This window comes from Pinus tabuliformis, chromosome 1_2 (genome assembly GCF_031772625.1).
Source record: "Pinus tabuliformis cultivar Carrire ecotype Pingquan chromosome 1_2, CPIR1, whole genome shotgun sequence".
NCBI classification, from domain to species: Eukaryota; Viridiplantae; Streptophyta; class Pinopsida; order Pinales; family Pinaceae; genus Pinus; species Pinus tabuliformis.
Window position 1 is genome coordinate 959,328,356 of NC_142298.1, and position 25,179 is coordinate 959,353,534.

General features: G+C 34.6%; 2 pseudogenes; one reads left to right on the top strand and one right to left on the bottom strand.

Moving 5' to 3' along the window:
* Positions 1-6,630: 6,630 nt before the first annotated feature.
* On the bottom strand, positions 6,631-9,065 carry LOC149209152 (UV-B-induced protein At3g17800, chloroplastic-like; annotated as a pseudogene).
* Positions 9,066-14,062: 4,997 nt separating this feature from the next.
* LOC149209153 (uncharacterized) lies at positions 14,063-14,539 on the top strand (annotated as a pseudogene).
* Positions 14,540-25,179: the final 10,640 nt, after the last annotated feature.

Consider the following 25,179-nt stretch of genomic DNA (forward strand, 5'->3'; position numbering starts at 1 on the left):
TTGTTCAAGCACTTGTTCCCTGAGAAAGTGATACTTGATCGATATGTGCTTGGTCTTTGAATGCATGACTGGGTTCTTTTAAACGCTGATTGCACTTGTATTATCACATAAGATGGAGATAGGTGGAGTACAAGTGATTTGAAAATCCTGCAAGGTCTACATCATCCAAAGGAGTTGAGTGCAACAAGATGCAGCAGCCACATATTTCGCTTCAGCTGTAGATAAAGCAATCAAACTCTGTTTCTTGCTGAACCAAGATACTAATCTGGAACCCATAAAGAATTCACCACCACTTGTGCTCTTCCTGTCATCCATGCTTCCGGCCCAATCTGCATCTGTATAAGCATGAAGTGTGAGATCTGTATCTCTAGGATAACATAAGCCATAGTTTTGAGTTCCTTGAAGGTACTTAAAAATTCTCTTCACTGCCTAAAGATGAGTTTCCTTTGGATTTGCCTGAAATCTTCCAACTATTCCCACTGCATGCATGATGTCTGGTCGGGTACCTGTTAAATAAAGTAGACTTCCAATCATAGATCTGTAGGTTGGTTGGTGCACTGTTGCTAATTCATCATTTGCACTGAGGCTACATCCTATGACCATGGGGGTACATACTGGTTTTTCATCTTCCATGCCATATTTATTCAAAATCTGCTTGAGATACTTGGTTTGAGACAAGAAAATCCCGCCTTCGTTTTGTTGGATTTGCAATCCAAGAAAATATGTTAGTTCTCCAAGAAAAGACATTTCGAATTCTTTCTGCATCACCAAGGCAAATCTTTGACTCATAGCTTCTTCATTGCTACCAAAGATAATATCATCTACATACACAACAAGTATTGGTAATTTGTCATTTTCATTTTTTATGTAAAGATTACTATCTGCTGATCCCTTTGAAAAACCTTGTTGATGAAGATATTTGTCCAAATGGTAGTACCAAGCCCTTGGAGCCTGGTTAAGACCATAGAGAGCCTTCTTTAGTCTGCATATGAGATTTGGATCATTCCCAAGGATGAACCCATCTGGTTGCTCAATGTACACTTCTTCTTCTAAGTCCCCATTCAGAAAGGTTGATTTCACGTCCATTTGAAAAACTTTGAACTTCTGAAAGCTTGAGAGAGCAAGGAACATTCGGATGGCCTCAAGTCTAGCAATGGGAGCAAAAGTTTCTTCGAAGTCTATTCCTTCTTGTTGAGCATACCCTTTACACACAAGTCTGGCCTTGTTTCTAATTACTTCTCCATTTTCATTCAACTTATTTTTGAAGATCCATTTTGTCCCTATGACATTCTTATCTTTTGGTCTAGGAACCAATTCCCAAGTGTTGTTCTTTTCGATCTGCTCAAGTTCTTCATCCATCGCCTTGACCCAACATTCATCTTTGCATGCCTCTCTTACATTTTGTGGTTCAGTGGAGGAGAGCAATGCCAAATAGCTTGAGGCTTCTGCAATTGTTCTTCTTGTTTGTACACCTGCTTCTTTCTGCCCCAAAATCTGAGATTCTGGATGATTCTTTTGAACGTACCTGGATGGAGTCTTCTCTTCTATCCTTATTTGCTCCTCAGGTGCCTCTTGAGGTTCTTCTTCATCATTTGTCTGATTTGGAGAGTAGTCTTCATCCTCTTCGATATTTTCATGATTTACTTGCCTAGGGATGTATCCTTTTTCATCAACCACTACATCAACGCTGTCAACAATTCTTCCAAGTCTTTTATTGTAACAATTATATGCTTTGTTGTGGGGCGAATAACCAAGGAGAATGCCTTCATCTGCTCTAGGTTCAAGTTTGCCAAGCTATTCATCAGTGTTCTTGATATAGAATTTGCTCCCAAAAATTTTGAAATGCTTTACCAAAGGAGTCTCACCATACCAGAGCTCATGAGGTGTTTGAGTGCTGTTCACTCGGACATTTGTTTTGTTGAGGATAACAACCGCAACAAATGTCGCTTCACCCCAGAAGGTTGCGGGAGTCCCAGACTCATCAAGCATAGCATGAGCCATTTGTTGGACCGTTCTGTTCATCCTTTCTACCACTCCATTTTGCTGAGGAGTCCTAGCTGTAGAGAATTCCCTTCTTATTCCATGTTCTTTATAGAAATCGAAAAATTCATTTGAGGTAAACTCCCCACCTCTGTCGGACCTGAGGCACTTAATTTTGTGATCTGATTCGTTTTCAGCCAAGGCTTTGAAAGATTTGAAATTTTCAAATGCTTCGTCCTTGTGTTTCATAAGTCCCAACCAAACCATCCTGGAGAAGTCGTCAATGAATAATATAAAGTATTCTTCTCCTCGAGGTGCCCTTGTCCTAAATGGACCACATACATCTGTATGGACTAGTTCAAAAGGCCTGCTGGCTGATCCTTCCTTCTCAGGGAAGTTAGTTCTGGTTTGCTTACCAAACTAACATGATTTACATATGCTATTGTCTGGAATTTTGATATCTGGAAGACCACGAACAGCCTGGTATTTGCATGCTTTCCTTATTTGTGAAAAGATTAGATGCCCCAACCTCCGGTGCCATAACCAATGTTCATCATCCTTACTCAAATAGCATTGTTGTTGTCCTTCTTCAAATATGTATAGATTATTTGGAGTTCTTCTCCCTTTGATCACTGTTTTTCCTGTATCAAGATCACGAACGCTACATCCATTTGATCGAAATATTACCTTGGTTCCTTGATCGCACATCTGACTGACACTCAGTAGATTATACTTCAAGCCATCAACATACAAAACATTTCCAGCTTTGACCTTTTCTTTCAAATGAGCAGTGCCTTTTCCTTTTATGGCTGCAGGGGTATCACTTCCAAAAGAAACTTTCTTACCCTTTTCTAAAGCAGTATATGATTCAAGTTTTTCTTTATCACCTGTCATATGCTTCGAACATCCACTGTCGATGTACCATAGATTTTCCTATCCTTCTGCATAAAAGGCTATCCCACATCTTTCTGGTTGCGGTTCCTTTATTCTCCTTGTTCGGGTTCTTGAGGCTTGTTCCTTTGTCTGCCGAAACCTGCTCATGCATTCATAATCTTCATGACCGAAGTTATTACAAATAGAACATTCAATTTCATTTTCAAGGGCTGAAAAGTTGTTATAGGTCCTTTTCATAATCCCGGTGATACTTCTTTGTTTTTGAGTTTCTCTAGTCATGATTGTCTTATAGGCAACACATTGAGCTGCTTTGTGACCAAAGTTATGGAAAGAGAAACATTGACCATTGAAGAAACTTCTGCGATTATCAAATCTACCAGCCAAATGATTGTAATTTCTATTATCATCCATTCTTGAAGCAAATTGAGAATTTTTTACCTATGGCTCATTGTAGCTGTTGTTCACCCTTAGGATGGATTGCCCCTGGTTTACCTAGTAGTCTCTGTTTGTTCTTGATGTAATTCGTCCCTGCTTTACCTGATGATCTCCATTGGGCTTTTGCTCATTCCTCCTTGCTGCATCAAGATAACTCTTTGAGGTGGATGATTGAGATTTTTCTCCATTATAACCCAGACCTGTCTTAATTAGTGGAGAACGTTGTACATTGATAATCTCATCCAGATTTTCAGATCCTTTAACAAACTTAAGATTAAGAACCTTTGTTTTCTCAATTTCTTTTCTAAGGCCAACAATTTCACATTCTAAATTCTCAAGAGATTTTTCTTTTTCATCAAGTTGAAATTGCAGAGTATCAATGATCACATTCTTTTCTTCTAAACATGTCTTGAGTCTAGAAATCTCTTCATAAAAGTCATCCACATCTATAGCATCCATGTAATCATCATCTTCAAAATCCATTAAAAGTTTATAATCATTACCTCGTTCATCTTCGTCACTATTTGATAGGCCATCACTGTCTTCATGAGTGTAGTAACTTTTATTAGTTGCATTATGTTTCTTGTTCCATTTAACAGGTTCCTTCCCTTTGTTAATCTTATCCTTGTGAGGACATTTGGCAGCATAGTGACCGACTCTTCCACAAGCAAAGCATTTGAAAGGTAACTTACCTCGGAACCGTCCAGTACCCTGTTGAAGATTTATGACAAAATTTGATTCTTCTTGTTCTTCTGACACGTATCCTGAATCGTAGTACTCGCCTTTGCTTGAAGCCTTGAAGGTAGTTTCTCTCCTGTTTGATGGACCTCCTTTCCTCATTTCATAAGCAGTTAGAATTTCGTGCAGCTGTGACATTTTAAGGCTTTGTAGATCCTCTTTTTCTTCTATAGCAGAAACTTTAGATTCAAACCTAGGGGACAAAGATCTTATAACTTTTTCAACCACAACAGCCTCTTTTATTTCTTCACCCAAAATTTTCATACAATTAACAATCTCATCTACACGAAGAAAATAGTTAGCCACACTTTCATCATTATACATCCTGAGATTTTCATACTGAATCCTGAGGGTTTGAATTTTTTCTCGTTTTACCTGATCATCCCCTTCATAGCTCAGAACAATCTTGTCCCATATCTCTTTTGCAGATTTAAATTTCATTACCTTGACAAATTCTGATTGAGATAGACATCCTAATAGATTATTGACCGCCTTTGCATTTGTTTCATATTTCTTCTTCTCAGCCGGATCTGTAGGAGTTGCTGATGGAAAAGTATACCCTGTATCTATGATATCCCAGACTCCTGTACCAAGAGATTGAAGATAGGCAGTAACTCTTACCTTCCAATAAACGAAGTTTGTCCCATCAAAAATCGGTGGCCTGATTGATGCTTCCCTCTCATAGTTACTCATGATGCAAGATCTTTCTTCAAGCGATCAAGCTTCTTCTGAAGAACTTGGCTCCAATACCAATTGTTGGAAATAATACTAAGGGGGGGGGGGGTGAATCAGTATTATCAAATTCTTTTCAATATGCCTTCCAAATTTATACTTTAATTTATTCTTCAGATATTGATCATTAATTTGTATGTCAGTGCTATATAATAATGAACAAGAGCAAGAAAAATAGATAAGCACACCAAAGAACACCAGATCTAAGGTGGAAACCCAATGTGGGTGAAAACCACCTGCTGCAATATGTCTCTATCTTCTTTCAATTAGAAACTTCTTTTACAAGGATTTTGTACTGGTGCAATCCTTTACCAGTACGCAGGCTACAACCTGCAGAGAGCTACAACTCTTTCTCGTTTTCCAGTCTCTCCTGGAAGGGAGCTACAACCCCCTTTGCTCTTCTACTTCTTTAAGGACCATGTTTCATTAATTTTCAGACTGGATCCAAGAAGATCAAATAATCATCAAGTACATGCAAATCACCCAATATCCTTATACAATCAACCAATGAATCACCCAACTTCTCAGAATGCTGTAAACAAAAAAGTAATACCAGAAATCTAAACCCAGAACTCTGCAGCAATAGATAAAAGATAGTCAACAAATTTTTTAAGATAGGTATAAACCCGCGGATATCTGCAGCCTTTCTGTGCCTGAACTGCGTAGATCCGCACCGTATCCTTCTGCTGCTCTGCGTACCACCACACTTTATCCTTCTGCTGAACTGTGTACCTCAACTCAGATACGCACTGTACTCTCTGTTTGACTGCGTACCTCCACACTTTTCCTTCTGTGCCTCTGCGTATATCCACACCTTGTTTTCTTTTGCGCTGCGTACCTCGCACTGCGCCTTCTGTTGCGCTACGTACCCCCACACTGCGTCTTCTCTTGAACTGCATACCACCACAATTACACCGTGGATCGCCTGCGAACATCTGATTAGGGCCAAATTAACAGTCCTCCAATGTGCCACAGTCAGTCAGATCCACAGATCTGATCATGCGCCCAAGAGATCATGACTTATCAATAGATTTTCCTTAAATTTTCTCCTTGATTTAGATCTAGATTTTAAAACCAATCACCCAAACATTCAGATTTTAAGATATTCAAATTTCACCAGTGTCTAGCCAAGTGATCTCCTTCCCCTTTTTATAGTCAAACCCTTATCCACACCATGGAACAAAACCATCAAAAACCAATACAAGAGATCTAAACCGAGGTTCAATAAATTAGATCCTATACCACGGGCCAAAACCATAGGATCGTAAAAGACAGGCTAAAAACCAAGGGCCAAACATAGGATACCCCACGTGAGCGCGCTTCTCTACATTGGAGTGAGTGAACTGGGGGACCGCACCTTATGAACGGTGAACCTGCGGGTATGTCCGCACTCCCTGGACGGCGAACCTGCGGGTCCGCACCTTTTGAACGATGCACCTGCGAACCTCTTATTTTCCATTATTTTAAGAGCCTGAATAGAGTTTTGCCACTTGAGTGAGTTGCCATCAAGTACAACACCTGTACCATAGAGCCAAACCAAAATCATAATGCCAACACTGCTGACACCACCATTGAAATAATATTACAGAAACATTGGAATATATGTGTTGTTTACAACACCATTGACATAATAATACAAAAACATTGGCATAATGTATGTTGTTTACACCAACATTCACATAATTATTAATATGTGCTTCTGGGACCTAAAAAACTTTCTTCTCTCGACACAATAACAAAAAATACCCCCACCAAGGTGTCTGCAAAACCTTTCTTCTCTTGACTCAATAACAAAAGTAAGTAAATGCATGTCTATAAACATGCATACCATTAATAGTGAAGAGAGAAAGCTCAGAGGATCGCATTATAAACTCTCCATGAAACTACTTCTCTAAACCTAATATGTGGCCACCATATTGCAAATATGAAAGAGGAGTCACTGCCTTCATCTGCCATTTCAGTGCACTCAGTAAAAGAATCTCCCTCTTTGGACCTCATTGTAGCATACCTCTGCAAGGTCTCTGGATCAAAGGACATAACATAAGCCCTCAACTTACATGGTTTAGGCCTATCTGACCAAAAACTATAGGATTGAAATCTTGACCTTTAGGAGCTGCTGCACCAACCATTGTAGCAATAGCTGCCGCAATTGCCGCACCACCTTGTATAGCTGAATTATCTTGCCAATTTCCACCTAATTTTGGGTGGGTGTAGTTCAGTTGCTCAACATTTGTTTCTTCATTTGAGACAAAAGGAAGCATATTCATGCTCTTCTATGGTTGGAAGTGTTTGTCAACTCTTCTCAAGAAGTATCCATACATGACAGATGCTGCATAGACTTGCCCCACTCACAACTTACTAATTTCAGCAATAGTATTTGAGTCTGACGCTACATTGCAATTTCCCAGAACAAGAGACAGATGCTCCTTTATCATCTCAATAGCCTCTATAAAATGGACAACTTTAAGTTCTGTGTCAAGATATAAAGGATCATTGGCTATAATGGTAAAGAGAAGGAAAATCTGCTTCAAACTTAGCATTCTAAAGTTGAAATTATTGTTGGAACCTGTATAATACAAGATTTGTGTTGCTTGTTGAAGGTTTCTCCTGCTGGGCCTCAGCATCCCAATTAGCAACAAGCCTCTCATGCTTCTCACCAATTGCAGTAGGGAGAAGATCAGGATGACTCTTTAGAATCTGAGACAAAAATTGACCAGTTGGAGATTCCAACTCAAGGGGAGCAATAGGACTAGAGATTTTTTCTTGGTTTGCATCAGCTCTAGCACACAAATTTCTTTTCCCAGTGTTAAAAACTGCTCCATATATTGGCCTTCCTCTGTGATTTAAAACCAAAGGACAACCCTGAAAACATAGGGCTAACATAAGCATGCTGCACAGTGAATTTAAACGATAAAATTGAAACAACATTAGAAACCAAACGAAGATATTTGCAGAAATATTGGTAGTAATGAAAACATTACCCAGGGCCTGCAATAAATGAGAAAGTAGCAAAGAAAGTGATACTAGGAGAATTAGGCCAGGCAAACCAAAGAACACATGCAACACAAAATAATTTCTTTCAAATAAGGAGATTTTATTTCTAAAATAAAAGAAACCCTACCTGCAACAAGAAGATACAAGCAACCAACTTTATGTTTCAGATGTCTTTCATTCCCTTTACACTGGTTCAATATTAGCAATATTAGATATATTTGTAGTTACTAATGGAGAACATGTATAGGCATCAACTCTAATGCATACACTCCTCTCAGTATCCATTGGATAACCTTCTTCTATTTTTCCATTTATTTCTTTTCCTCTATGTATGATTATTTCCAACAGTGTTCCTTTATTGTCAATGGAAATAATGAGAATCTTTCTAGAAATTAGCCTTCTTCTGTGACACATTTCTATGCTTCTTCTGTGATATCATCTGCCTTTAGAACTTCTGTCAACTTACATTTTAAAACATCCTGCTGCAATTTGGATCCTACTGAATTCAACCCCTTCAGGGAGGTGATTTGAATGAAGAGGTTGATTACTGGAAATTTTGATAAAGGAGGCATCTACTGCTATGGAAGTAGCTTATGGAAGTCCTCTCACAGGAGGGGCACTTCAAAATCTTCCTTCTTTTGAGTCACAACATTATCTACTATAGCAATGTGAGCTCTTGGCTCCATGTGATTTGTTGAGAAGCTTCTCTAGTCAGGAAAATTGGAATACAGTGTTACATACCCTCATAAATACATGACATCAATTAAGAATTTCTTCGAAGATGCTTCCCATCCATTGGTTCTAGAACGAGGTATCTACATAAGATTCTTCTTTGCATCCTCTATAAATATCATGGTCATATACTTGTAAAACTCCCTCCACTTTCATGGAAAAAATAGAGAGCCCCAGCTACATGGAAGCTGATGTAAATATGGTGTGTTTGAATGCACTGACTTGAAGGCTTGGGTTGCATTCCACTTGGGTCTTTCCTTAACTACTTCAATTACCCTTGGAGTGTATAGGGCAATGGCATTGAGCTCACGGAAAGAAACTTGTGGATCATAGTGGTAAGCCAATAGGGCATATTTGAGCCACATATAGTAGAACAGAGAAACCTCAATATCATCTATAATAAGTAGACCAAAATCATCATCAAAAGATGGATACCAACTTTCACTAACTACCCTTATGAGACCCCCTTGAATAATCCTACGTCTCAAAATTTTCTCACCATGGGGCCAAATGAAACTGTCCATTGTCTTCAGGGTCTCTGCATCCATAGCACTTTCCATATTGAATGTCAAAACAACATCATCCCCAACATAATAGGCTTCAATTAATGAATCCAAAAGCCTCTTCAGTGATGTAGGTTTATTCTGGATGACTATATTCACTGATATTCTCATCCTGTTCCATTCTGCACAACCTCAAAAATAGAGAAAGAAATTAGTATTGGTTTTAACCAAAAATAACAAAATAATATTCGATTATCTAGACTTTAGAATAATGTTTCAACTATTTCAATATGAAAATATTTCATAGCTTCAAAGTTCTTCATCATGTATACTTGATAATTTTATATCAATTTGATAGTCTTTGTAAACTTGAATTTACATTAAGAATAATTTCTGGCCATCATGAGAAACTATCCATTTCAACAAGGTTGGAAACATTCATGGTATAATGTGTGATAAGCTAATCTATGTTTCAAAGTTATATTTTTTCTGATAAACATTTCTCAATTCTGCTAGTTAGGTTCTAACTATAGTCAGAACGTCACACAAATATATTCCAATGCTTCAATGGAAAACATATTTGATAAAAAAACACAGGTCAATATATGAAAAGCTACTTTTTCATCCATTTCCAAGGCCTAAAATACTTGCACAATCAAAACAAGGGGGCATTCCTACAAACAATTGAACATATCAAAGTGCTGAAAATTAATAAAGGAATAACAAATTGAATTCACTACGAGGAAGAATGAGCTACTCAATGTTACCAAGACAACCAAGAGATATTGGAACCTGACCTCCTATGTGATTAAAGCTCACATCCAACACATTGAGTTGTTCCAACATCCCTGTTTCCTCTAGCAAGCATCCAAACATTGCATTATTGAGAAAAACCACCTCGTTCAACTTCTAGGTGCCAACACTGCTAGGAATGCTTCCAGTCAGCTTGTTATTGGAAAATCTCACCATAGACATTGGACAGTTCCCCATGTTGTTTGGAATCTTATCTTCAAAATAGTTGTTGTTCACAAAGATAGCATCCATCTCCTTCTTGTTGAAGAGCTCTGTAGGAATAGGATCTGTAAAGAAATTGAATCTCAGATCCAAATACACCAGACTCTGCAGTTCCATAACCACAGTAGGGAAATTCCCTAAGAGTTGGTTGTTACTCACATTCAACTCTGCTAAAAGTGTGATACTCTTGAAGCTAAGAGGAATGACCCCACTGAAACGATTTGTATTGAGATGGAAGAGAGAAATATCAATGAGCATGCCCAATTCCTCAACCAAGAAGCCTTTAAGCAATCCATCATTCAAGTCAATCCCAACAACAAATTTGTCACATGATTTGTCTAAGGCAGGTGCACAAAAGACCCTTGTGTAATTGCAAACTATTCCCAAAATTCACTCGAACTGCCAACTGTTGGTGTGCTTTGTGCATCCCCTTTTTTGTGATTGTTGTCCTTGTGAATCGTGATGCCTTCTACATTACAGTTACTAAAAAACAATTTGAGATATTCCTTGTTATAGAATAAATTCCATTTTGGTGATGGAAATGTGCATAACCTTCCATGAAGATCAATGTTAGTTTTAATTTTCAATGATCAACAGACCTATGTGTGTGAGATCTATTTGTTTCTTTTCATTAGTTTTCATATGAATTTTGTTGTATATTGTCTTATTTTCAAAGAATATTGTGTATTTTTATATTAATATATTTTTATATTTCTTTTTTTGTTAATTATAGGTATAAAATTCCACCTCTTGGTTGCCCCAAAAAGGATCTGAAACAAATTTGACTTTCCAATTCATTTGGTATCTCTCAATGCTCTAATCAACTGCATATTTATGAAAATGAAGTATATGACCATGTGGATGAGGACCATGAATCAGATAGTGAAAAACTTCTTGAAGAGGAACCAACATCCAAGAGGTGCAAAAGAACATTCAAGTCCAAATGGAGGATGAGATTTCCATGGGTTTATGCTGTAAAATATTTTAATGGTGTTGAAAGGATAAAGTGTTCATGGTGTGTAAAATTTAAAAGGGAAACTCCATTTGCTAAAGATGGAAGCATAACCCTTTAAGTTAGTTCTTTAAACATCCATGCAATGTCAGAGGCTCATAAATTTGTTTTGCAACTTGTAGAGGGAGAAAGTAAACGGAGTACTCTTCCAATTACAAAACATGTAGAGCTAATGGTTGATGCTCAGAAAGAGAGAATTATATCAATTATTGAGAACATGTATTTTGTTGCAATACATGATTTACCTTTGGAAGTATATAAGTCAATTTGTGACATGAATAGGTATAAAAACACTCCTCACATGCCTCTAACAGATGAATACTTAACATATACAAATACAACATCTGGAAAAGACATTCTAGAAGCTGCTAAGGAGGTATATTGGAAAAAATTAAAAGATGAGATTTTCCAAAGTCCATATTACTCACTTTTAGTTGATGAAAGCGCTGATCGGACTATGGTGCAACATTTTACTGTTTATATTACATATTTGACAAATGAAGGAAGAGGTCCATGTGCTACAAAATTCATAAAATTGCTACAAATTATGGATGGAACATCACAGTCTATATATGATGATGTGACATCTCTTTTAGCAGACATAAATCTATCCATGAAAAAATTAGTTGGATTTGGATCTGATGGAGCAACATCCATGAGGGGTATTCGTGAAGGTTTATCTACTAAGATTTATCGACATGCCCCTCATTTATAAGATATCTACTGTATATATCATCAAGAAGTATTAGTAGAAAATGATGCTTCATCTTATTTTGAAGAGTTGCAAGCTATTGATAAGTTTGCAAACAATATCTATTCATGGTTAGGGAAATATACTAAAAGAAATGGAGAAATGAAAGAGATAATGGAGTGATTTCAAATGACAAGACTAGAAGTGTTACAAATTCATCATATTAGATGGCTTTCTAGAGGAAAAGTCATGGAAAGACTCGTTAAGCTCATGCCTACTTTGTTAAGAGACTGGGAGTTAGTGGAGAAAAAAATGTATGAGATGGCTACAATATTTCAAGTAAAATTTTGCATCCACTTACTTGCATATGTGCTTATTGAGTTAAATAAGTTGAATAAAAAGTTTCAAGAGGATCATGTTGACATTACATCTATTGGAACAACTTTGGATATCACTATTAGCTTGCTTCATAAGTGATTTAAAAGAGGCACATTTGGGGTAGGTGCAATGCACACATCATCCTTTTTAAGTAAAACACAACAAGGAACTCTTGAGTTTGCAGATTGCACATGTATAGTACATGTACATGAATTGGCGTTTGAGAGTTTTCCAAAGTCACAAAGATCAGGGACACTAGATGACTGCATTATGCTGGGAAAGGGTTTTGTAATGAAGGTGATTGATTATCTAAATGCAAGGTTCACAAATTTACCAATTTTTAATGTATATAAGTTTTTTAGTCCTTGTAATTTTTATGAAGATATGAATGATAGAGACTCTCAAACAAGAAGATGGTTGACATGTTTATGTGAAAAATTTAGTGTTGGAGGCTTGCTTGTTGTGGACAACATTAAATGTATGGGTGAAATGGATAAATTTATATGTACTATGTATAAATGTTACCCCAAAAAGAATATGTTTGGAGCATGGGATCTATGTGAAGGTGAAATTGAATGGTTTGAAGGATTTCCATGCTTAATGCAGCTTTGGCAAGCAATTCTTGTTATTCCGGCTAATACAACAGTTTGTGAAAGAGGTTTTTCAAAATTAAATCGGATAAAAAATCACGATAGATCAAGAATTTCTTTAAAAACATTGGATATGTTAATGTTTATCTCTCTCATTGCACCTCATGCTCTAAATGTGGTAGATTGGAATGCTATTTATGATGAATGGAAAGAGATGAAAACTTTAAAACCTCTTTCACTATCAAAATAGATTGAAAGAACTAGTCAGTTTCAATATTTATTACCATCACTGTCTTACCCTATCGAGCACTTGAACGAACCATTTTGGTAAGTGAAATTTTTTAGTTTTATACCATTTGACTTTTGTAAATGAAATCATAACCATATTTTTCAAGTTTGTATGTGAATTTTTCTGAAACATATTGAATGTAATCATTGCAGGATATTGCACAAGATATGTTATGCTGGAGGACCAAAACTGTCAATAACTGAAAGAAGAAGCTACCTTGGATCAATTTTGCGGCCAAGTCTAGGGACTGTAGTTCCAATCATTTGAGATGTGCAATTATTGGAAGTCTCAGCTTTCCAAAAGAGTTTTAATAGACAATAGAACAATGATTTGGTCAAATCTGAAGTTTATAAGCTAGAATTCCACTGATACCTCCTATATAAGCTAGAATTTATTTTTAATTTTATAAATGAGACCTTCCATATACTTTTAATATAAGTATTTCTGTTTCTTCATATTTTTATTCTTATTTCAATTTCATTAAGATGTAATGATTTCTATATGTTTATTTTTTGTTCTTAGTTTAGACTCATATGCAGTTTCCCAACTATGATTTTGTCCCTATAGTTGGTTCAATTGTGGCTGAGTTCAAGGCTTGTGCAATATGATCTTATGTGGTTACATTTCTCAATCACACATGTGTAAGAGTAATGCATTTACTAATGCAACCTTTGACGTAGTAGTATCCTTCTGTTTGTGAAAAAAATAATTTAGTATTTCTGTGTTGATTTTCATACAGTCTTGCTTGTTTTGAACTAGAGACAACATCAAAATGTGGTAGTTTGCCTCTTAAGTTTCCTTTTCTTCATTTTATATGTTTAGAGCTTTGGGCTCTTCATTTTTTAAACATATTAAATTGTGTTATTTAATATTTTTCATGCATGGCCTAATATGGTCTCCCTGAGTATTATAGATGGATCATATGTAAGTTTTAATAATATGAACTTCGTATTTCCTAAAAAACTAGTCTCTGTACCCTTGAAGAACTATAGAATGGTGTTGTATTGAATGGCAGTGGGTGGGTATTTTTTTGTCTCTTTCATTAGTAGTAAGTTGTAGATATTTTCCTGTTCTTTTGTTATGAGAAATGACATTTGTCTTTATGCATGCAACAAGACTGTGACCATTCAAGAGGTTTTGAGTATAGAAATAAAACCAGGATGGAAGAAAGGGACTAAGATAACATTTCCAGAGAAGGGGAATGAACAGTTAGGAGTTGTGGTTGCTGATCTGGTATTTGTGATTGATGAGAGGCCACATGATTTGTTCAGACGAGAAGGCAATGACTTGGTGCTTGTCCAGAAGATAAGCTTGGTTGAAGCTCTCATAGGATTTTCTATCGCAATTCCAGCATTGAGTGGGAAGACACTAAATCTTACTTTCAATGACATTATATACCCTGGGTATGAAAATATTATTCCCAAGGAGGGAATGCCCATTGCAAAGGAGCATGGCAGGAAAGGAAATTTCAGAATCAAGTTTGAAATTAGATTTCCCTCCAAACTCAGTCTTGAGCAGAAGGCTGGAATCAAGAGAATTCTGGGAGGCCATGCTTGACATTGTTGTTTCAAGTTGTGCCTCTTTTATTGTAGATACTTAACAAGACTAAAATAGATAACAAAAATAACGGATTGTAGTTGCGAGTTCCTCCACCAAATTGTAAAAGTTACCATTTGTATATCTTCTCAGTGAGCTGAAATAAGTGACCAGAGTTATATATGCCTTTTTGATTGAGTCCTACCATGTTATGAAACCAGCTCACAAAAAGATAGAAAAGAGAGATCCACGCCTTAGAATTCAGCCTCTTCGAGGGGGCAACCTCCTTTACATTACATAAATGAACAATTCTTGGATGATACAAATGAAAATACCTCCTTTCTATATATAGGAGTCTAAGTGGTCCCAATACAATCAAAGCCTACATAACAATAACATTGTAGGGCACAACAGTAACAATGGTGGGCTTCTATGTGGCATAATAGTAACAATATGGGCACTACATGGGTACATCAATATAATAAGTGGGTTATACTAATAACAATAAGGGGTTACACTAGTAGTATAGGGGCCTAACATGCCCCTCTCCTTCAAAAAGCGTTGTCCTCAACGCTTGAGTAGTTCTTGATGCTTCTATATAAAATTCTTGTCCTCCCATGTGGAATATTCAGCGGGTAAGTTCTTCCACTTGATGAGATACTCTGAAATTGATCGATTTCGTAGCTGTCGGGTTCTTGTTTCTGTGACTGCTCTAGGTTCCAATACGATTTTTCCTTCCTCTTCAATTTCTGGCAATATTGCTTGAATTGGGATCTTTTGCAACTTTTGAATAAGTGGCCATACTTCTTCGTTCTTCTTCCATTCATCCGTTGCTTCGTTTATCCAATTTGGTTGGATAATATAAATAGCACAAAACAATGCTTCCACATCCTCATCCTTGAAGTGTCTTCCCATTCGGTAAGGTCGCCATTTTTTAAGTGCATGTAGTATTGCCAACATTTCCTTCTCATAAATAGCCTGCTTGAGATGTAGCAGTAAAAATACCCAATCACTCACATCAAAACATTTTTCACTACGATGTTGATCTACCTGTTGTTTCATTTGATTTTGCACCGAAGTGGCGTTATCCTTTAAAAGTTGGAGAACTTGTTGTTGATGCTCGATATGATCTTTCTCTACTTGAACATTTTTCTTCTTGATGTGTCCTTCTATCTTGATAGTTTGAGGAGTGGTAATTTCATCCATTGAATTACAAGATATGGTTGGATTCATTTCTTCTTTCTCGATGTGATCTTTCACTTCTTGCACCTTTTTCTTCTTGATATGTCCTTCTATCTTGAGAGTTTGAGGAGTGGTAATTCTTGCCAATGCTTTACAAGATATGGTCTGATTCATTTCTTCTTTCTCTGGGGTGGTGTCCTAACGTATATCCTCTTCTTTTGATGTTTCTTGATCCTTTTCTTCCTCCTCTTCATATTCTATGTAAAATAATTTCTTCTCAGCACACCTATGACCTTTAGTGCATTTGCTATCACAATTGTAACAAAGCCCTTTTTCTCTTTTTTCTTCCAATTGTTGTGGTGTAACTCTTGTAGGTTGTGGAAGGCTGGGAGAAACAACACTTCCATCTTTATAGTTGTGAGGGGTATGCTTCCTGGTTTCCATAATTTTTCTTTCCATTATGTCACAAAGCCCTTTTACTCCTTCCAATTGATGTGGTGTTGCTCTAAAGAAGGTGTTGCTCTTTATATCCTCATAATGTGATATCATTTCCTCCGTGAAAATTGACCACGTAACAAGTTTTTTACGAGAACAAAGCCCTTTGTACCATAAAAATTGATCTGGTTCTAAATATGAAGATGAAATACATACCTTTTGTAACAGTTGTACACCATGTATATCAAAATATTGCTCCATCTGAAGTATCCAATTTACCGGATCCTTGCCATCAAACTTCCTCATCTTGCTTTTTCTTGATTTTAGGATCTCTACCTTGAAACAACTGTAACTCTGTACTTTCGGATCTTTAAATTCTGAACTTGTGACCTGTAGTAGCCCTCTGTGTCCTCTTTCCAATGCCACAAGTCTGACCGAAATTGGATTCTCCAAGGAAGAGTTATGCGAAATCTCCCACAGTGACTTGATTATAGACTAGTTCAGTAGAGCGAACTTGTACGACGTGCCACGTGTCCCTGTTTTAACCTTTGACTCTGAAAAATATATAAAAGAAAACTACAGTCCGTACTCTTTCTGTAACTTCTTACAAAATTTCAATCCGATGCTCAGAAAGAAAGTTATGACGATTTTCCCCAGGTCACCTGTTTTGAGTGTAATTCAGGAGTCTGCAAAAAAACCAACTTCCTCAGATCATATCTCCGAAAATATCGTGTGAAAAACTCTGAAATTCAGACCCAAGGTTCCGCGCAATTTCTTCTCAAATGGGTTTTTTTTGCGACTTCTGAAACGTTACCGAAAAAAAGTTATAGCGAAAATGCCACTATGACTTGTTTGGAGCAGCGAAACCCTAGAATCCAAAGCTCTGATACCAAATGTTATGAAACCAGCTCACAAAAAGATAGAAAAGAGAGATCCACGCCTTAGAATTCAGCCTCTTCGAGGGGGCAACCTCCTTTACATTACATAAATGAACAATTCTTGGATGATACAAATGAAAATACCTCCTTTCTATCTATAGGAGTCTAAGTGATCCCAATACAATCAAAGCCTACATAACAATAATATTGTAGGGCACAACAGTAACAATGGTGGGCTTCTATGTGGCATAATAGTAACAATATGGGCACTACATGGGTACATCAATATAATAAGTGGGTTATACTAATAACAATAAGGGGTTACACTAGTAGTATAGGGGCCTAACATATCTATAAAATGCATTCCTTTTCTAGTTGATTTTTTACAACTTGTTGTATTCCAAAGTTTTTTTGCCAATTTTTGGCCTTGGATTTCTTAGCATGTCCATATACTAGATCATAACTACCACTATAGTGCAATGGCATTACTTATACCTGCATATTATGCCAATTCTTATGAAACTTCCTTATTATTTAACTTCACTAGTGTACCAATGATGTAAGGGGTTCCAAGATGATGATATGATTTACTTTCTATACACTTAACACCAAGACAATACAACCATCTAAAGCCTTTGTTATGATTTTGAATCTAGCTAACCAGGTCTCAACAAAAGTTCTTTAGACATGAAGGCAAAACGAATAGAAATTTTTCAGCTGTCTTAGTGCTGGCATTTCTTTTTTCAGCTATCTTAGTGTTGGCATTGCTTTGGAAAAATGTGTATTGAATCTTCAAATGCCACATCTATTTTACTCATCATTCGAAACTACCAAAAGCACTCTTTCAGTCCAATGTAGCATGTTTGTAATTACAAATCCCATTAACCATAGTTTGATCATGCATCGACATCATTTCCTTTTACTATTTGGATAACATTGTATTTCTTACATATATGTTCTTCACTACTCGTATCAATTTAATAGAAATTTCCCATACCACATCAAATGACTCTTGGCATAGTGGCATTTGTACTGTGAAATCATCTTATTGAGGCTCTTCTGCCCCATGTTTTCAGAGTGTAATCTTCAACTGCATGTTGAGATGTAAAGTTTTTCTTTCATCTCAAACTAATTATTTTTTGGATGTTCTTACACCAACCTCTGCTTAATATAACAGTAATTCAAGGAAAAAGACAGAAAACATAACATTTGGAGAACATAAATGTTATGAACATAGTTGGCCTACCACTTGTTAGTTACAATGCATATGAATTGTATGATGAATACTGGACTTGCAACTGTGTTGGAAGGGGCTATTGTTCTTGATAAATTGAGGAATATCTTGCAGCTTGCAACATTGTAAAGACATCAGCAACCAATAGTATGTTGTCTTGGAACTCACAACATTAGTTCCAAACAATACCGATTCACCATGTGTTAAAAAAAAAGAAATTGAAGATAATTCACCGTTGTCAATTGAATTGCTTTTTTTTTAATGCTTTTCATTATGGAAGGGCGACCTGAATGTGTGCCCTTCTAAATGAAATTAAGACATGCCTTTCAAATTTGATCATTGCTTCCCCATGTTCTAAAATTACTAATAAAAACGTGGAAATACCTTGGCATCTAATGATAAAGATGATTAATAAAGATGACTTCATTGTTATAAAGATCTTTACTTTCTTTTGTATATTTTTAACTTGAAATGATTTTCCACTACTAGATTAGGATTTAATATTACTTTCATTAACTAATAATCATTCTCTTGTATAGGAAGAAAATATATGAATATTATAAGACTTGAATCCTTTTACAAATTATAAATTATAAATTGGTAAAGTAGACATGGTGGACAGATTACACACAAAAATAATTCGTATATTGCCATCAAAGCCAAATTATAAGCAACATAAATAGTGCTCATGCAATCCAACAAATTCCAAATAAGGAATTGCTTGTTGAGAAAATATCTCAACAAATTCCAGCAACCAATCAACTTAATATATCAATTTACTAATGTAATCATTATTTCCAAGTGCCTCCTTTAATGCTTACATTACACCATTACAAAGATTAATAGAAAAAACAAAAATTATAGTTCACATACAGTCACATCTCTCTCACTGGTTTTCCTCGACACTTATATCCACTCTTTTCACCACCACAACCTTCGAGCTTCCCATACCTCTAACCATATTTGAAGAATTATGTATAATTGACACTTCTCTATATTCCAAAGGAAAATCTTTACTGCACCACCCTATGGAAAAACTCCCATCTATCTAAATGTAACTAACTACACTTTTTTATAGTTATATAGGTGAGTATTGTGCATATTCAGTAGTCAATTATGCAACTAACCTTTCTACATGCATGGTTCTCATATCATAACTTGTAATGACGCTCTTGAAGCCTCAAGCACAATAAGATCCATCAGTGTATAATAGACTCATACAATCAAATTAGCCATACTTTCTCTCAACACCTAAAAACATTGAGAACCACTAATTTAATTATATTTTTCTATTCATTCATTCGTTCTACACTTTTATAATTACAAACAAACTTACAAAATGCAGAAACAAACTATTTAACAAAGAAAACAACATAACCCATGGAAACGAGACCAATAACTACTCTCCACAACAAAAATACAACTAAGTTTCTCATTCTAAACAATGCACGTAGAACACTGCCTTTGCAATTCATTCTGGACATCGTGTTTGAACTATGGATGAAATTCCAAGCAACAATGTAGATTTCTAGTGGATTTGAGTAGCAACATGGAGGAAGAATGAAGCACGTGTTCTGCAACTATCAATAAAAATGTATATTTATGCCAACCTGCAGAGTCCAAGTGGTATTTTTGTAGCGAATGAAGAGCATGCTCCGCTAATTCTTGAATTCATTTAATAGAAGAATCTTTGGTACTTCCCAGACACTGAAGTAAGCTGCTTACTAAAACTTCACATGCACCAGGAGCTAGATGCTCTAAATCCATCAATAGATCTGCTGCATCTGCACGAAGGGTTAGTCCTTTAGAATCTTCTACAACTTGATATAGAAAATTCTCACATGTTTTCAAAATTAAGCGTAATGGCTCGTGTTCCATAAACCACAAAACCTACGACAAGCATTATGGCTCATCGACAGAAGAATCCTGACTGACTCATTGCGAAAATTGAATAGCGTACCCAACGAACTTAATCTTGCTTCAGTGAGAAGCCGTTAAAGGAAAAAATAAAGATGATCTAGTGGAGGGCTAGATGGAGGCCGAATTCGACAGTCTGCTAATTTGCACAGTCCATGTCTGCAACTAGTCATATTGCAAACCAAATTTTGTTCTCTTACCCTCATCATAGCAACTGCAGACTCTGGTGGGATTAACATAGCCCCAGTACGCTTTAGTTTTTAGTTCAAACCTCCTATTGCCAAAATAATGCAAAACATTCTCCTTCCAGCACAACGACAATCCCCTGATCCTCCAACGAGATACATGATATAACAATGCTTTTACAAAGTGCTCAATCACACTGAAAAAAAATAACAGTGAGCGCTCAATCACACAATGCTTAATCACTTAGAGAGCGCCTCCCAACGCAGAAAAAATAAAACAATTTTCACATACTCATTAATTTATATACAGGGAACAGAACCTTAGATCTCTTTCATCTTTCTGGGCTCTCTGAGAGGGATTCAACTCCTATATGGTCTAATACTAACAAATAAATTGGTAGAGCAGACATGGTGGACAAATTACACACAAAAGTAATTTTTATATTACCATTAAAGTGAAATTACAAGCCACATAAATAGCGCTCTCTAACAGATTCCAAACAAAAAATTTCTTGTTGAGAAATTATCTTGACAAATTCCAACAACCAACCAACTTAATCTATCAATTTACTAATGTAAACATTATTTCCAAGTATTTAAATAAAAAAAAAAAACAAATACACTTTATCACCCTAAAAAGAACTTATGGGATATAGGAACTTTTAAATAATGGAAAATCAAACTCATGTATCAATTTGGAATACATTGTGCACGAAAGTTGGCTTAAGAGTGAGGTTAAGTATTAAAGATATTAATTTCACATTCAATTTACTAATAGGTTAATAATGAGTGAAATAGGGATATAAGTTTCATTTGATAAATCTGCTCTTTTTTTTTAATTGATATTGATAAGATTAACGTTTTTAAATTCAAGGTGAAAAAAATGTCACATACATATATCATTAATAAATTAATATTACTAAAAGAAGCAAATATCTCTTAACAATTTAAGCTGCTTAGAAAAAATTATGTGGGGTTATTTATGTAACCATAATAAATAAAGATGCAAAAATCATTAATGACATATATGAACGTACATTTATCTTAGTTTCAAATCATTAATGACTTATACATTAGCATACATCTATCTTAGTCTCAAATCATTCAAGTTGTAAAAGTTCAGGTTGGGATGAACATAGGTTGCTATGGTGTTAAATTTTTCATGGATATATAACAAAGAGAACAAAATTATGTAAAATAAATATTTAATTATCTCTAAAACGATATAATATAATGAGCAATAATGTTACACTGATTTTATAATTATTATTTTATTGTACTAAGAAATACATCTATAACTTAGTATGAGGGTGATGTGTGATTTTGTCAATGTTCAATTTGGAGTTACACGTGTACCTCTTAAAATAAAAATAATTTTTTTCTAATTAAAAAATGTAAGCTATAAAAAAAAAAATAGTTGTTTTCTAATTAAAAAAATGTAAGCTATAAAAAAAATAGATATACATATTTAGTTAGTTTTAATTAAAATTGTTAATATTACAATAGAGTCTAAAATATATTTTCCACGTAACATAGTTTTATATTAATTTTAAAAGAAGATAAAATTATTAAATATAAATAAAAACAATTTATATTTTCATATTTAAAGATGTATAATTTTTTATATATTTTTAAAATCGTTCAATACACCATTTATAATATATATATATATATATATATATATATATATATATATATATATATATAATCTAAAAAGCACTGGTTATGAGATCTATTAGAATAATAAAAAAAATATTTCTTAATAAAAGAGATATGTACCATTAATTTAATTCTTAATATAAATTAATATGTAGCATTTAAAAATATTAATAATAATAATTTCAATGTGGGTTATAAACTATATATATATATATATATATATATATATATATATATATATAAAGTAGTCTTAACATTCTACATTTTGGTCATTTTTTATCTCTGTATAACACCAGTATAAATCCATTTTAATCACATATCTAGCAAGGGTGGATAGGGGTCAAATCTCTCTAGGTCTAAACCTTTTTTCAATTTTTTCACTTGAAAAGAGATTTGTGCTTGAACATATTTGATCCCTCTCGTCACTTGCTAGATTCACAGTTAAGATGGATCTATATTGGTAATTGCCAATATTTGAATTACTACAAACTAACATTTTTACATGTATCGTGATTTTTGTTATAGTGGAGTTATTAGGCACACACAATTTTTTTTCACTATTATAAATTTAGTACATTACAACCACAAACAATGATAAGAAAAAATAAGAGAGAGTGCCATAAATGTACATCTACTAACAATGTTTGTATCTTGGCACATTAGGTAGGGAGAATGCACCTCTAGGAATTGATGAAATCATTATCAGAGTGGAGGAGTGAGGACCTGAGCTAGCAACGTGAAGGATGCAAATTGATGGAGGAGGTTACTACATCAATATAATTGATTGAAAGGTGGACACTATCACTTCAACATGCATAAGTGAATACCAACACAAAAAACGGGAGAAGATATTAGGTAAACGTGACTTGGTCATATAGTAAAATTTGTTAGGACTATAATACATGAGTTTTTTGGAAAATGTTGTTAGTGATCCATGGTGAATGTGAGTACCATGGCTCACTTAACTGATAGCTTGGCCAAATTTGGTCAAATGGTAATCAAAGCTTCATGGATGATTTTTCCCTAGTTGGGGTTTGCAAGATAAATCTTACGTGTGATTTATCTGTGTTTTGCTATGATATGGTTTATTATATTTTCTCTCTCATATTTTAGTTGTAATAAGTGGTATTAAATCAACGATTGTAGGCAATTGCATGAGACTATCTTGAAGAAAGTTAGGTGGAATGAACTGAGTATGGAAAGATCCATTGGAATGATAGATCAACTTGAGAAGTGAAGGATGGTAAAATATGTTATCAAATCCATGGAGGATGAAAAATTGCATGGATGTGGTAATGTGGTTACGTATTATGGTTAAAGAAATGGAAAATAAATAAGATGGTGGCATTTGTAAGTGCCCAAATAGCTAATAAAAATAATTCTTCAGAGATGCATTTTATTTTAAAAACTACATGTAAATGAGCATATGAATATACAACCTAATAAGACATGCATACCCCTAGTAAAGTCTACAATGATGTGAGGTGGGGGGTTGGCATTTGGGTTTCTCAAATTGGATTTGAGGAATTTTCCAAATCAATTTTAAAGTAGGGATTATTTGGTAAACTTGACTTAGACATAGAGTCAATTTTGTTAGGTCTATATGGTATATGGTTTTGGTAACCCATGATTTTGACCACATGGGTTACAATTAAGCTTATAAATAGGATTTTTATACTCCAGAGTAATGTGTCAGAAGTCAGCAGATGTCTGACTCACTTGAAACATAAGTTAGTCAGGTTTTGCCAAATGATAATCAAAGTTTGATGGCTTTCTTTTCCCTGATTGGTGTTTTTCAAGACAAATATTATGTGACATTTATATGTGTTTGTCTATGTTATGGTTAATTGTATTTTCTCTTTCACATTCTAATCCTAACAAGAGATATTGTAATTAGAAATGTTAATACACATAATTGCCAACTTTCCAAGATTACTCCATAGTTCTCATTTTCTTAGAGGTTGTATTTAATGCTTGTTTTGAATCAAAAAATGGTTCTCCAAAATAACTCTTTATTTTTTTATATTAAACTTGCAAGTTGATTTAAACCATCATGACCTTAAAAACTAGTACAATTGCAGCTAAAACCTTAAAATTAATCTCTTTTTTGAATGGTGGCACTCATAGTCACAATTTTCTTAAATGATAAATTTACAATTTGTTTGACACTATGTTGATAAGAACCAGTACGGTTCCAACGAAAAACCTCTAAATTGAAATGTGGTGCTCCTATAGTCATGAATATTTTTCAAGCCTAAAATTATAATGATTTTGAAACCATAGCCCAAACCATTAATGTTGTTGCAACCAAAACCTTAAAATTAACCTTGAAATTGAAAGAGGGTGCTACTATAATCATCCCATCTTTTTGGAAATTAAAATTAAAATTTGTTTAAAAGTATAACCTTAACCACGAATATAATTACATTCAAAACCATCCCCTTCATTGAAAATAAGGGTTATTAATAGAAACTCATTTTTATGATTAATACCCTTTTTCTATAATTAAACTTACCACAAGTTTGAAATGGCATTTTAAGATTCAATAATGTTATTACCAAAATAAATTAAAGTCAACCCTTAAATTTTAAGAAAAAATGTCATTGGAAATATTCATTTTTCATATTTAAATAATAACATTTTTGAAGCCATAATTTAAAAAACCTTTGGTGTGATAAACAAATCATAATCATAATCCTAAAAATTTGAAGGAAAGGGAAAAAAATTCTTAAAAATAAAGTACAATAAAAACAGAAAAGTGAATTAAAATATATATTTAAAAGTAAATAAAAATAAATTAAAATATAGATTTAAAAGTAAATAAAAACTAAATCAAGGTGAGGCATGTGAATTTCTTAGATTGGAGTTAAGGAATTTCTTTGATCAAGTTTAAAGCAAGGCTTATTAGGTAAATTTGACTTGGAGATAGAGTCCATTTTTTTAGGTATATGGTACATAGTTTTTGGGTACATGGTATTGATAATTTATGGATTATAAGTAATTGAATAAGTTTGGGACCTTCCATTGTAATGTGTCAAAAGTGAGCAATTGTGTAACTCACTTGACTCATAGTTCGATTAGCTAAATAATAATCAAAGTTTCATGGATATTTTTTTCCCAAGTTGGAGTTTTTTATGTGTGTTTTTCTTTGTTATGATTAGTTATATTTTC